Source organism: Hippopotamus amphibius, chromosome 7, assembly GCF_030028045.1.
Source record: "Hippopotamus amphibius kiboko isolate mHipAmp2 chromosome 7, mHipAmp2.hap2, whole genome shotgun sequence".
NCBI lineage: Eukaryota > Metazoa > Chordata > Mammalia > Artiodactyla > Hippopotamidae > Hippopotamus > Hippopotamus amphibius.
Window position 1 is genome coordinate 7,659,677 of NC_080192.1, and position 12,478 is coordinate 7,672,154.

Genomic DNA, 12,478 nt, shown 5'->3' on the forward strand with positions numbered 1-12,478 from the left:
TTGCTGTGCATGGGCTTTCTCTAGTTGTGGTAAGTGGGGGGCTACTCGTTATTGCAGTGTGTGGGCTTCTCATTGCGGTGGCTTCTCTTCTTGCAGAGCCTGGGCTCTAGGCGCATGGCTTCAGTAGTTGTGGCACGCAGTAGTTGTGGCGTACGGACTTAGTTGCTCTGCAGCATCTTCCTGGACCAGGGCTTGAACCTGTGTCTCCTGCATTGGCAGGTGGATTCTTAACCACTGTGCCACCAGGGATGTCCCTATTACAAGATATTGAGTATAGTTCCCTGTGCTATACAGTAGGACCTTGTTGGTTATTGGAAAGGCACATTTGTACAGCCCAAAAGTAGATCAGTGGTTGCCTGGGGTGGAAGTGGGAACAGACAGGAGGGGTCTTTTGGGGTAATTGAGATCTAAAACTGGATTGTGGTGATGGTTATACAACTCTGTAAATTTACTAAAAATCACTGAACTGTACACGTAAAAGAGATGAATTTTATGGCATGCAAATTATACCGTAATAAAACTGTTAAAAAAAAAAAAAACCCTTTATGGTTCCCTATCTCTTACCCAGTCAAGGCGCTGCACACTCAGAAGCTGTCTACCCTCCAGCCTTTCTCAGTGTGCCCACCATGTTCCTTGCATGTGAGCCAGTCAGGGCTGATTGCAAGTCTTTGGAAAAAGATTTGGTCATCTCGAGGCCTTTGCACATGCTGCCCCTCAGCTGGGCTCTCCTTCCTGTCCTTATCTGCCTGGGGAACACTTTACTCTCTTCCTCCAAGACTCAGTTTAAGCATCTCCTCTGCCAGGAAGCTTTCCCTGATTTTTCCAAGCCAAATCAAGTGACATTGCTATTTTTTATTTATTTTATTTTATTTTTGGCTGCATTGAGTCTTTGTTGCTGCATGCAGGCTTTCTCTAGTTGCGGTGAGTGGGGGCTACTCTTCATTACTGTGTGCAGGCTTCTCACTGAGGTGGCTTCTCTTGTGGCTCGTGGGCTGTAGGGCGCACAGGCTCTAGAGCGCAGGCTCAGTAGTTGTGGTGCGCAGGCTCAGTAGTTGTGGCACACAGGCTTAGTTGCTCTGCGGCTTGTGGGATCTTCCTGGACTAGGGATCGAACCCGTGTCCCCTGCATTGGCAAGCGGGTTCTTAACCACTGTGCAACCAGGGAAGTCCCTATTATTTTAAATTTTACATGTACACACCTGGTACCCTCACCAAGCTGTGAGCCCTGTAACGAAGATCTGTTCATGTCTAGAGCCCAACAGGTGTGGTGCATAGAAATATCGTTGAAGAAATGCCTGTGTTGTCAAGATCACCCTTTAGAGCCTACTATATACACATATACAGATGGGGAGTGATCTGTTTGTTCATTCATGAACATTTAGTGCCAAAGTACTGATCCCTGTGGGTTCAGAGATGATTAAGACAAGACACTAGTCCTCCAGGAGTTCCCCATCCAAGTCCTGCCCCTGCTCTGTCTAAACGGTGTGGACTCTGGCAGGTTATTTAATTTTACGTAAAATGGGTGTGGAGTATTACCTGGGTCATGGGTATGTTGAGAGGATTAGGTGGGTTTTTACAGGTAAAGATCTTCAGGCAGGGACTGGCATGGTAAGTGCTCAGGGAATGTTAGCTAGTCCTACAGGGTGTGGTGGGGTAAGGGATCAGGGGACAGATTCCCTGGGAAGGTATCACCTGAGCTGGGTCATGAAGAATAAGTAGAAATTACTTCTTTCTCTTTACCCTGAAGCACGTTGAGTGAAGTTTTAGATACTTTGCAAAAAAAAAAAAAAAAAAAAAAAGACTATCTGCTTTATTGTTGACTGGGAAAGACATGGGGACAGACAGGCTTCAGTCATTTGTACACACACAGGCAAAGATGAAGGACTCTGACCTTGTTGGAGGTACCTGTTTTCATGGTTTGCCCCAGCCTCAATTTCCTAAGAAATCCTGTAGAAAAGTGTGGTGCAAACTGGAGGCTTCTGTGCTGAATTCAGCCTGCGAAAGTGTTTTGTTTGGCCGGTACTGTGGTTATAAAATTTTTTGAAGTAATATTTAAATTTTACAAAAAATAATCTGGACTTCCAGCTTTTCTTTTTTTAAAGAATGAGAAGATGTGGGGACACTGGTTTTATTTATTTATTTATCTTTAAATTTATTTATTTGTTTATTTAATTATTGGCTGCATTGGGTCTTTGTTGTTGCACATGGACTTTCTCTAGTCGCAGCAAGCCAGGGCTGCTTTTCATTGTGGTGCATGGGCTCCTCATTGCAGTGGCTTCTCTTGTTGTGGAGCAGGGGTTCTAGGCGCATGGGCTTCAGTAGTTGTGGTACATGGACTCAATAGTTGTGGCTCGCAGGCTCTAGAGCACAGGCTCAATAGTTGTGGTGCACGGGCTTAGTTGCTCCATGCATGTGGAATCTTCCTGGAGCAGGGCTGGAAGCTGTGTCCCCTGCATTGGCAGGCAGATTCTCAACCCCTGTGCCACTAGGAGGTCCGGGACACTGGTTTATATGACTACATTGTGGGCAGCACTTGTCTGGGGCTCCTAGTTCTGTTTCCTTTAGAAGGCACTTGTCGTCTCCAGCTTGCCAGACCCCACTCTTTACGACATGCATGCATCTGTACTGGCTTCTGGCCACCGAAAGCATGTACATCTGTGACTGCTGGTATGGAAGAAGCTCTTGTTATCTGTAGAGTGTTCATCACTGAACAGAGCTACTGCCCTGGATACCTGTCTCCTTACTTAGTGGGTTAGAATGGACAATCTAGGGCAGAGGATTCCTGAGGAACCATTTTCTTCTCCCAGTGCCAGCCCCCTGCTGACCAAGGCCATACTTATTCTTTTTTTTTTTTTTAAACCACCTTTGCTTTATTGTTGAGCACTTCAGATAGACTTACTGATTTTGGCGGTGCCCTTTTTTTTTTGGCTTATATTTTATTTATTTTTTTGGCATAGAGTTGATTTACAATGTTGTGTTAGGCCACATGTCTTCTTTTTTTTTGGCTGCATCAGGTCTTAGCTGCGACCCTTAGGATCTTTATTGAGGCATGTGGGATTTTTCATTGCGGTGTGTGGGCATCTCTCTAGTTGTGGCGTGCAGGTTTTCTCTTCTCTAGTTGTGGCGCACTGGCTCCAGGGCGCATGGGCTCTGTAGTTGTGGCACGTGGGTTCCAGAGCATGTGGGTTCTGTAGTTTGCGGCAGCAGGCTCTCTAGATGAGATGCTCGAGCTCAGTAGTTGTGGCGCATGGGCTTAGTTGCCCCGTAGCGTGTGGGATCTTGGTTCCCCAACCAGGAATTGAACCCACGTCCCCTTCATTGCAAGGTGGATTCTTCACCACTGGACCATGAGGAAAGTCCCAGGCCATACTTATTCTTAAACATGACCCATCTCTCCAGAGTTTGGGAACGTGTAAGAAACAGTGGATATGGAGTAGAAGACTTGGATCTGTTTTTAATTTTCTAATTTTTAAAAATTTTCAAATTCTTTGGCCTTGCCACGTGGGATCATCATTCCTCGACCAGGGATTGATCCCACTTCCACCAGGGAAGTCCCCCTGTTTTTAATTTGTATTATTAATTTTGCTCTATCTTTATTTTTCTGATTTTCAAACAGTGTATAAAAATACATAAAATGGAAATTTAGACCCCCTCAAAATGTGTCCCCCCACACCCCCGCTAGTAGTGATTACGGGGTGTGGGGGGACACATTTTGAGGGGGTTTAAATTTTATTTTTGCACTTTTTAAAAGCTGCCATTTACTGTATGCTCCATGGATGTCAAGCACTTGGCTGAGCTCATTACATAAATCGTCTCTTTTGCTCTTTGCGACAAACCTCTGAGGTTATTGCCATTCCATTTTGCAGGTGAAGACAGAGTCTTAGGTTAAGTAATGGATTCCGGGTTGCACAGTGAGGTTGCAGTGGAGCCAGTGTTCCAACACATTTCTTTCTGATTCCAGAGCCTTTTCTCCTAACCATCTCAGGGTGAAACCTCCCTGAGAAGACCACGAGCTAGGAACTAAACATACTCCCCTGGAGAGGCATATTCATAAAGGTCTCCTCCTGCCTTGTTCTCCATTCACTCATCAGATGTTTCCTGAGTGGCGCTGTGCAGGGTTTTCAGAGGTGCTTGCGGTGCCTGCCCTCTGCGAGTTCATAGGTGAAGGTTATAGATCGATCAATGAAGTATTGGAATTATGTGCAATTTTCAGTGATAATAGGAGAATGGGAAGGGAGGTGTCAAGATAAGTGATATTTAAGTTGTGTCTTGACAGATGAGTAATTGTTTAATAGGTGTGGGGGGTGGTCGGAAGAATACTTCAGCAGAGGAAATGGTATAGACAAAAGCATGGTAAGTTGGAACAGTGGTTTATTTGGGGAACTAAAATAATTTAGCATGGCTGTAGGCTAGGATGTGGGAAGGGGCTGGCAGGGAGGCAGGCAGGGTTCCGAGTGTGCAGGGCCTTTGGGCATTGTTCTAAGACTTTGGGATTTTTATCTGTAGGTGGGGGAGCCATTGTAGTGATTATGAAAGGGGAGTGACATGATTGATTTATGTTTGGGGTAAAGTCCTGCAGCAGAGTTGAGGATGGATTGGAGCAGGTGGAGCTGGAGGCAGGGAGGCCAGCAAAAGAACGTTTGCAGTTGTTTCATTGGAATGAGTGTGGAGATGTGCAGTAACTGAGTGCAATACTAACAGCTAACATTCATTGAGCTCTTCCTGTGTGGCCAGATTCTGTGCAAAGTGCTTTGCCTGGATTCTCTCCTTGAACTTCCACAGCTACCCTTAAGCCAAGTGTTGGTATCCATCCCCCTTTTACAGAGGAGGAAGCTGTGATGATGGCTTGTATAAGGTCACACAGTGGCTGAGTGATGGAGCCAGAATTCAAGTCCACGTCTATCGGAATCAAAAAGCCCTAAGGCCGCAAATCTGAATCTAAGCTGCAAATGTCAATGCCTGTGACTAGTATGAGGCAGACTGTCCTGAGCTTTGTACAGCAGAACCTTTGTATGAAGTACTAGTCTAGTTGATTCTATATCTAAGTCACATCCCAGATCTGTCCTCTTACCTCTGTCCCTCCCCCCAGATGAAGTCACCCTCATTTCTTGCCTGGAGTCCTATAGTAGACTCTTGTCCCTAAAACCTATTCATACAACCACCTGACAAAAAGTCTTTAAAAAGTCAAACCACACCATCTTCCTCACTTAATCACTCGCCTTGCTTCTCATCACTTTTTAAAAAAATATTTATTTATTTATGTATTTTGGCTGCACCGGGTCATAGTTGCAGCACGTGGGGTCTTCGTTGTGGCATGCAGACTTCTTAGTTGTGGCATGAGGACTCTTAGTTGTAGCATGTGTGTGAGATCTAGTTCCCCGACCAGGAATTGAACCTGAGCCCCCTGCATTGGGAGCGCAGAGTCTTACCCACTGGACCACCAGGGAAGTCCCTCCTCATCACTCTTTTTTTTTTTTTAATTAATTTATTTATTTTATTGGCTATGTTGGGTCTTTTTTGCTGTGCACGGGCTTTCTTTACTTGTGGTGAGTGGGGGCTACTCTTCGTTGTGGTGCACGGGCTCCTCATTGCCGTGGCTTCTCTTGTTGTCGAGCATGGGCTCTAGGTGCATGGGCTTCAGTATTTGCAGCACATGGGCTCAATAGTTGTGGCTCACGGGCTGTAAAGTGCAGGCTCAATAGTTGTGGCACACGGGCCTAGTTGCTCTGCGGTATGTGGGATCTTCCTGGAGCAGGGTTCGAACCCGTGTCCCCTGCATTGGCAGGTGGATTCTTAACCACTGCACAACCTAGGAAGCCCCACCTCCTCATCACTCTTGAAATAAAATCTGATTCCTTACCCCGCCGACCTATAAGGGCCTATGTGATCTGTCAACTGCCTGCCTTGCCAACTTTGTTCTGCATCATTCACTCCCTCTCTCATTGAATTCCAGCCCTGCTGCCCTTCTTTCTGTCGCTGGAACATGCCAAGCTTGTTCCTTGGGGGATTTGCTTATGTTGTTTCTTTCCAGAATGTTCTTTTCCTGGATATTCTCATGGGTGGCTCCTTCTTGCCATTTAGGTCTCGTTTATTTTTTCATTTTATTTTTTAAAACATTTATTTTCACTATTGGCATCTTTATTTTTATTTGGTTTATTAATTTATTTATTTTGGCCACACTGCATGGCTTGAGGGATCCCTGACCAGGGATCGAACCCGGGCCTCCTACGTTGGGAGCTCAAAGTCTTAACCACTGGACCACCAGGGAAGGCCCTAGTTTAAATGTCATCTCCTCAGAAAGGCCTTTCCTGAGCCCCTGGTGTAAAGTAGTTCATGAAGCTCTCTCTCACTTCCCCCTTTTTGATTTTCATCATTGAACTTATCACGATATAATATTCAGAGTTTGTTTATTTTCTGCCTCCTTCCACTAGAATAAAAGCTCCTTGAGTTGTAATAGCTAAAACTTACAGACTGCTTACTCTTGTTAGGTGCTATTCTAAGTGCTGTAATATATTAACTTTTTTAATCCTTATAGCAGTTCTAGGAGGTGGAGACCTTTATTATCTCATTATGCAGATGAGCAAACCGAGTCTTAGGTAGGGTAAGTAATTTGCCCAAGGTCACCTGGGATTTGAACCCAGGCAATCTAGCTTCAGCATCCACATTCCTAATCAAGTGAAAGTAGGGACCTTGTTTTTCTCATCTCTGTATCCCAGCGCTTTGGACATAGCATAGCACTTAGCAGGCTCTCACTAAAAATTATGGAATGAAAGATCGTAGTTATAATATAAATATATAACTACATTATAGGACTTCCTAGGTGGCGCAGTGGGTAAGAATCCGCCTGCCAATGCGGGGGACACGGGTTTGATCCCTGCCCCAGGAAGATACCACATGCCGCGGAGCAACTAGGCCCATGCGCCACAACTATTGAGCCTGCGCTCTAGAGCCTGTGAGCTGCAACTATTGAGCCCATGTGCTGCAACTGCTGAAGCCCATGCGCCTGGAGCCCGTGCTCTGCTACAAGAGAGGCCACTGCAATGAGAAGCCTGTGCACCACAAGGAAGAGTAGCCCCCGCTCACCACAACTAGAGAAAGCCCGTGTGCAGCAACAAAGGCCCAACACAGCCAATAAAATAAATAAATAAATAAATAAATTTATTAAAAAAAAAAACTACATTATAAACAAAACCCTAGGAATTATCCTTGATTCTGCTGTCTCCCACTCAGAGATGCATCTGCAAGTTCTGAGTCTGACTACTACTCACCACAAAACATATCCCAATATGTCCACTTTTCTGCATTCCCACTGCCACCATCCCTGTCAGGCTCACAACTGGCTTTCTCCTAGACTACCCCAACCACCTCCCTGGTTACCTAAGTCACTGGCCTAGGGTGACTCTTCTATCAAGTGATCAATGTCTGCTGAACCAGGGGAGTGATTAGGGCAGAAATGTTTATATGTGCTGAGTGAAATTTTGCTAGCTGACTTATACCCTAGCAATTACTGGTTTGAGTGGGGTCAGACTTGTGGAATATTTAAGACCCTATGTGTGTGGTTCTGCAACTGTGTGTTGAGGTACTCTGAGGCATGGCAGGGGCCTCTCAGGGGTGCTGAGGGGTATTTTAAAATCTTGGAGGAAACCTAGTGTGTTGGTTTGCTGGGCTGCCATAACAAAGTACCACAGACTGGATGGTTTAAACAGTGCAGTCCTGTAGGCTAGAAGTTCAAGGTCAAGGTGTCGGCAAGGTTCATTTCTTCTGAAGCCTCTCTGTTTGGCTTGCACGTGGCTGTCTTCTTGCTGTGTCTCACGTGGTCTTTCCTCTGTGTGGGCATATCCGTGTTCTGATCTCCTCTTATAAGGGCACCAGTCGTATTGGATTAGGGCTCACTCATATGACCTCATTTTACCTTAGTTACCTCTTTTTTTATATAGTTTTTCAAAATAAATAAATAAATTTATTTATTTATTGGCTGTGTTGGGTCTTCGTTGCTGTGTGCGGGCTTTCTCTAGTTGGGAGAGCAGGGGCTACTCTTCGTTGCGTTGTGCAGGCTTCTCAGTGCGATGGCTTCTCTTGTTGCAGAGCACAGGCTCTAGGTGTGTGGGCTTCAGTAGTTGTGGCACATGGGCTCAATAGTTGTGGCTTGTGGGCTCTAGAGCGCAGGCTCAGTAGTTGTGGCGCACGGGCTTAGTTGCTCTGCTGCATGTGGGATCTTCTTGGGCCAGGGGTCGAACCCGTGTCCCCTGCATTGGCAGGCAGATGCTTAACCACTGCGCCACCAGGGAAGCCCTAATTACCTCTTTAATAGCCCTGTTTCCAAATACAGTCACAGTCAGAGGTCCTGGGGGTTAGGACTTCAACGTATGAAATTGAAGAGGGGCCACCATTCAGCCCATAACGCAGTGCCGCCTGATGCTGCACAGACTGCTAGCCTGAGGCAATTTCAGCGTTGGCTTGCACTGCATTCCTTCTGATTATGTCATATTTTTGCCAAGCTGAGGTTTTGGAGGTTGTTGTGATAAACAGCAAGTACTGTGTGTAAATCAGCATGGAGCAGGAAATGAGAGTGGGGTGTCCAGTCTGATTCTGAGGTTTGAGTGGGGTGTCCAGTCTGATTCTGAGGTTTGAGTGGGGTGTCCAGTCTGATTCTGAGGTTTAATTCAAAGGCATTACATTGTTAGGACATAAATACTTACTGAGTTTGTTTGGGCTTACCTACTTAATGACAGAACTGTTGGGTATTTCTTTAGGCTGTGGGGCATCATGAGACACTTATTGAATCACTAAAGGCACATAAAGGGAGGAAATTTGGAAACCTTTATTCAAAATAAGTCAGTGGATCCTGGAGATCAAAAACACCAGCGTAAGTTTTTAATTATACAGATTTCTCCAGTTCCCACCCCAAACCTATGGAAAAAACATTTGGGAGTTGAGCCCAGGATGCACTGGTCTAGCCTAACCCCTTCATTAAGGCCTAGAGACAGAAATCTCTTACAGCAAGTTAGTGGCTGGGCTGGGATTAGAATCCAGATTCTAATGGAATCCGTCAGATTCTCCTCCCCTTCATCAGCATTTCTGATGTCCATACCTGCAAATGTTGTCATGTCATCTCCTATTTAAGCAGACATGGCCCTGACCTCAAAGACAGATGGCAATTACATGGACAAACTCCATACCAAATACATCAGTTGCATTTAAAAAATTTATATCATAAAAGACCTAGATGAGGAAAAACTCTGATGAAAGATACTAAAGAAGAATTAAATAAATAGTTATTCCCTGTTTATGGATAGGAAGACTCACAATATCACGTCACAATATCAGTTCTTCCCAACTTGATCTATAGATTCAATTCAGTCTCAATCAAAATCCCACGAAGTTATTTTGTGGATATTGGCGGACTGATTCTAAAGTTCATAGGGAGAGACAAAAGATCCAGAATTAGCCAACTCAAAATTGAAGAACAAAGTCAGAGGACTGACACTACCCAACTTAAAGACTCCTATAAAGCTAGACTAATCAAGACAGTGTAGTACTGGTGAAAGAATGGACATCAGTGGAACAGAATGGTAAACCCAGAAATAGACCGTATAAAAATAGTCGGCTGGAAAAAAAAAAAAGTCAGCTGAGACTTCCCTGGTGGCACAGTGGTTAAGACTCCGCCTGCCAATGCAGGGGATATGGGTTCCAGCCCTGGTTCAGGAAGATCCCATGTGCCGCAGAGCAACTAAGCCTGTGCACCACAACTACTGAGCTTTCACTGTTGAGCCTGAGAGCCACAACTACTGAGCCCAAGTGCCACAACTGCAGAAGCCTGAGCACCTAGAGCTCATGCTCTGCGACAGTAGAAGCCACCACGAGAAGCCCGTGCACTGCAACTAGAGAAAGCCTGCATGCAGCTACGAAGACCCAACATAGCCAATGAATGAATCAATGAATAAATAAATAAATAAATTTATTAAAAAAAAATAGTTAACTGATATTTGGCCAAGGAGCAAAGGCAATACAATGGAGCAAAGATAGTCTTTTCAACAAATGGTGCTGGAACAATTGGCCATCCACATGCAAAAAAACAAAGCTAGACAGACCATACACTGTTTGGAAAAGTTAGCTCAAAATGGATCCTAGACCTAAATATAAAAGACAAAACTGTAAAACTCTTAGAAGAAAACATGGGAGGAACTCTGGATGACCTTGGGTTTGGCAATGACTTTTAAGATGTAACACCAAAGGCATGATCCATGAAAGAAATAACTGGTAAGCTGGGCGTCCTTAAAATTAAAAATTTCTGCTCTGCAAAGGGCACTGTCGGGACTTCCTAGGTGGCACAGTGGTTAAGAATCCACCTGCCAATGCAGGGAACATGGGTTCGAGCCCTGCTCTGGGAAGATCCCACATGCTGCAGAGCAACTAAACCCATGTGCCACAACTATTGAAGCCCACACACCTAGAGCCCATGCTCCGCAACAAGAGAAGCCACTACAGCAGCTAGAGGAAGCCCGTGTGCAGCAACGAAAACCCAATGCAGCAAATAAATTAAAAAAAAAAAAAAAAAAGGTACTGTCAAGAGAATGAAAAGAGAAGCCACAGGCTGGGAGAGACTATTTGTAGAAGACTTATTTGATAAAGGACTGTTATCCAAAATAGACAAAGGACTCTTACAGTGCAATAGTCAAGAGATAACCTGATTATAAAATGAGCCAAAGATCCTAACAGACATCTCTCTGAAGAACAGATACAGATAGTAAATAAGCATGTGAAAAGATGTTCCACAGCTTGTGTTACTGGGAAAATGCAAATTAAAACAACAATGAGATACCACCGCACACCTATTAGAATCACCAAAATCTGGAGCACTGACCACACCACATGCCGACAAGGCTGTAGACCAACAGGAACTTTGCTGATGGGAATGCAAAATGGTACGGCCACTTTGGAAGACAGATTGGCAGTTCTCATAAAACTAAGCGTAATCTTACCATATGATCCAGCAATTTCACTCCTTGGTATTTATCCAAAGGAGTTGAAAACTTATGTTCACACAAAAACCTGAACACGGTGTTTATAGCAGCTTTATTTGTAATTGCCTAAACTTGGAAGCAACCAAGATGTCCTTCAGCAGGTGGGTAAATAAATAAACTGTGGTCCATCCAGACAATAGAGGACTATTCAGTGCTAAAAATAAATGAGCTATCAAGCCATGAAAAAACATGGAGGAACCTTAAACACATTTTACCAAGTGAGAGAAACCAATCCGAAAAGTCTACATACTGGATGATTCCACCTCTGTGACATCCTGGAAAAGGCAAAATGGAGACAATAAACAGGTCAGTGGTTGCCAGGGGTTGGGGGGAGGGAGGGATGAGTAGACAGAGCAGAGAGGATTTTTAGGATGGTGAAAATATTCTGTATGATACTGTGATGGTGGGTTCATGTCGTTATACGTTTGTCCAAACCTGTAGAATGTACTACACCTGGAGTGAACCCTAATGTAAACTACTGACCTTGGGTGACCATGAGGTATCACTGTAGCTTCCTCTATTGTGACAAATATCCCACTGTGGTGGGAGATGTTGATAAATGGGGGAGGCTGTGCACTTGTGGGAGCAAGGGGCGTGTGGGAAATCTCTGTTCCTCCCTCTCAATTTTGCTGCTCTAGGGACTTCCCTGGCGGTCCAGTGGTTAAGACTCCGCGCTTCCACTGCTGGGGGCGTGGGTTTGATCCCTGTCAGGGGACTAAGATCCCAAAGCTCAAAAAGTAAAGTCTAATAAAAAAATATAGATCCCTTTGTGGTTCGTAAGCATGACCACTGGGTGTTCACGCCGCGGTGTGAGATGTGCGTCCCTGCAACCTTGTTACGGTGTTGGCATGTTGCCTGTCTGATGTGAAAAACATTTTGTGTCTAGAAGTCAATCCGCGAGTGAGTGTCTTTCAACAGGTATATTAAAATATTTTTTATTAAATAGGGAGTTACGTACGTCCCACAGCTGCCTTTCACTTCACTAAGTGGGTGATGCTAGTAGGGGGAATACACACACTCACTGATAAGATGAAGAGAAATATAAAACGTTATCCCTACGGAGTTAAAAGTCTGGTTCTTGGCCCTGAGTTATGATAAATCAATCGTGCAGATGGACTCAAAACCCCACTGCTCTGTTCCATCCCTGTATCTGTGGTTTGGGGGCTGAGAAAAAGTGTCCACTGCTAATGGCATGTGCTCCAGCAGATATGTAACATTTTTTGCCTCAAATGAGAGAAGGAATGTTAAAAAAAAAAAGTACTCTGTAAACTATAAAGTGCTTTAGGGATTATGAAGGTTGCTTTGTGGGATGAATGGGTGCCTGTTGAAAGTATACAGTGAAACAAAAAGATGGCTTAGAACCTGAACAAGGGTTATAAGGGAACCCCTGGGAATCTTCTGTTCCTGGTCACTTGAGAATTTCACAAGTTTCAGATTTATGGAGCCAGATGGAG

General features: G+C 44.6%; 1 non-coding gene across 1 annotated transcript; it reads left to right on the plus strand.

Annotated features, from left to right (window-relative positions):
• The first annotated feature begins 11,785 nt into the window (after nucleotides 1–11,785).
• On the plus strand, nucleotides 11,786–11,889 carry LOC130857945 (small nucleolar RNA U13). The gene has a single exon (XR_009054939.1). It is a non-coding gene; the product is annotated as a small nucleolar RNA U13 (small nucleolar RNA).
• The last annotated feature ends 589 nt before the right edge of the window (nucleotides 11,890–12,478 follow it).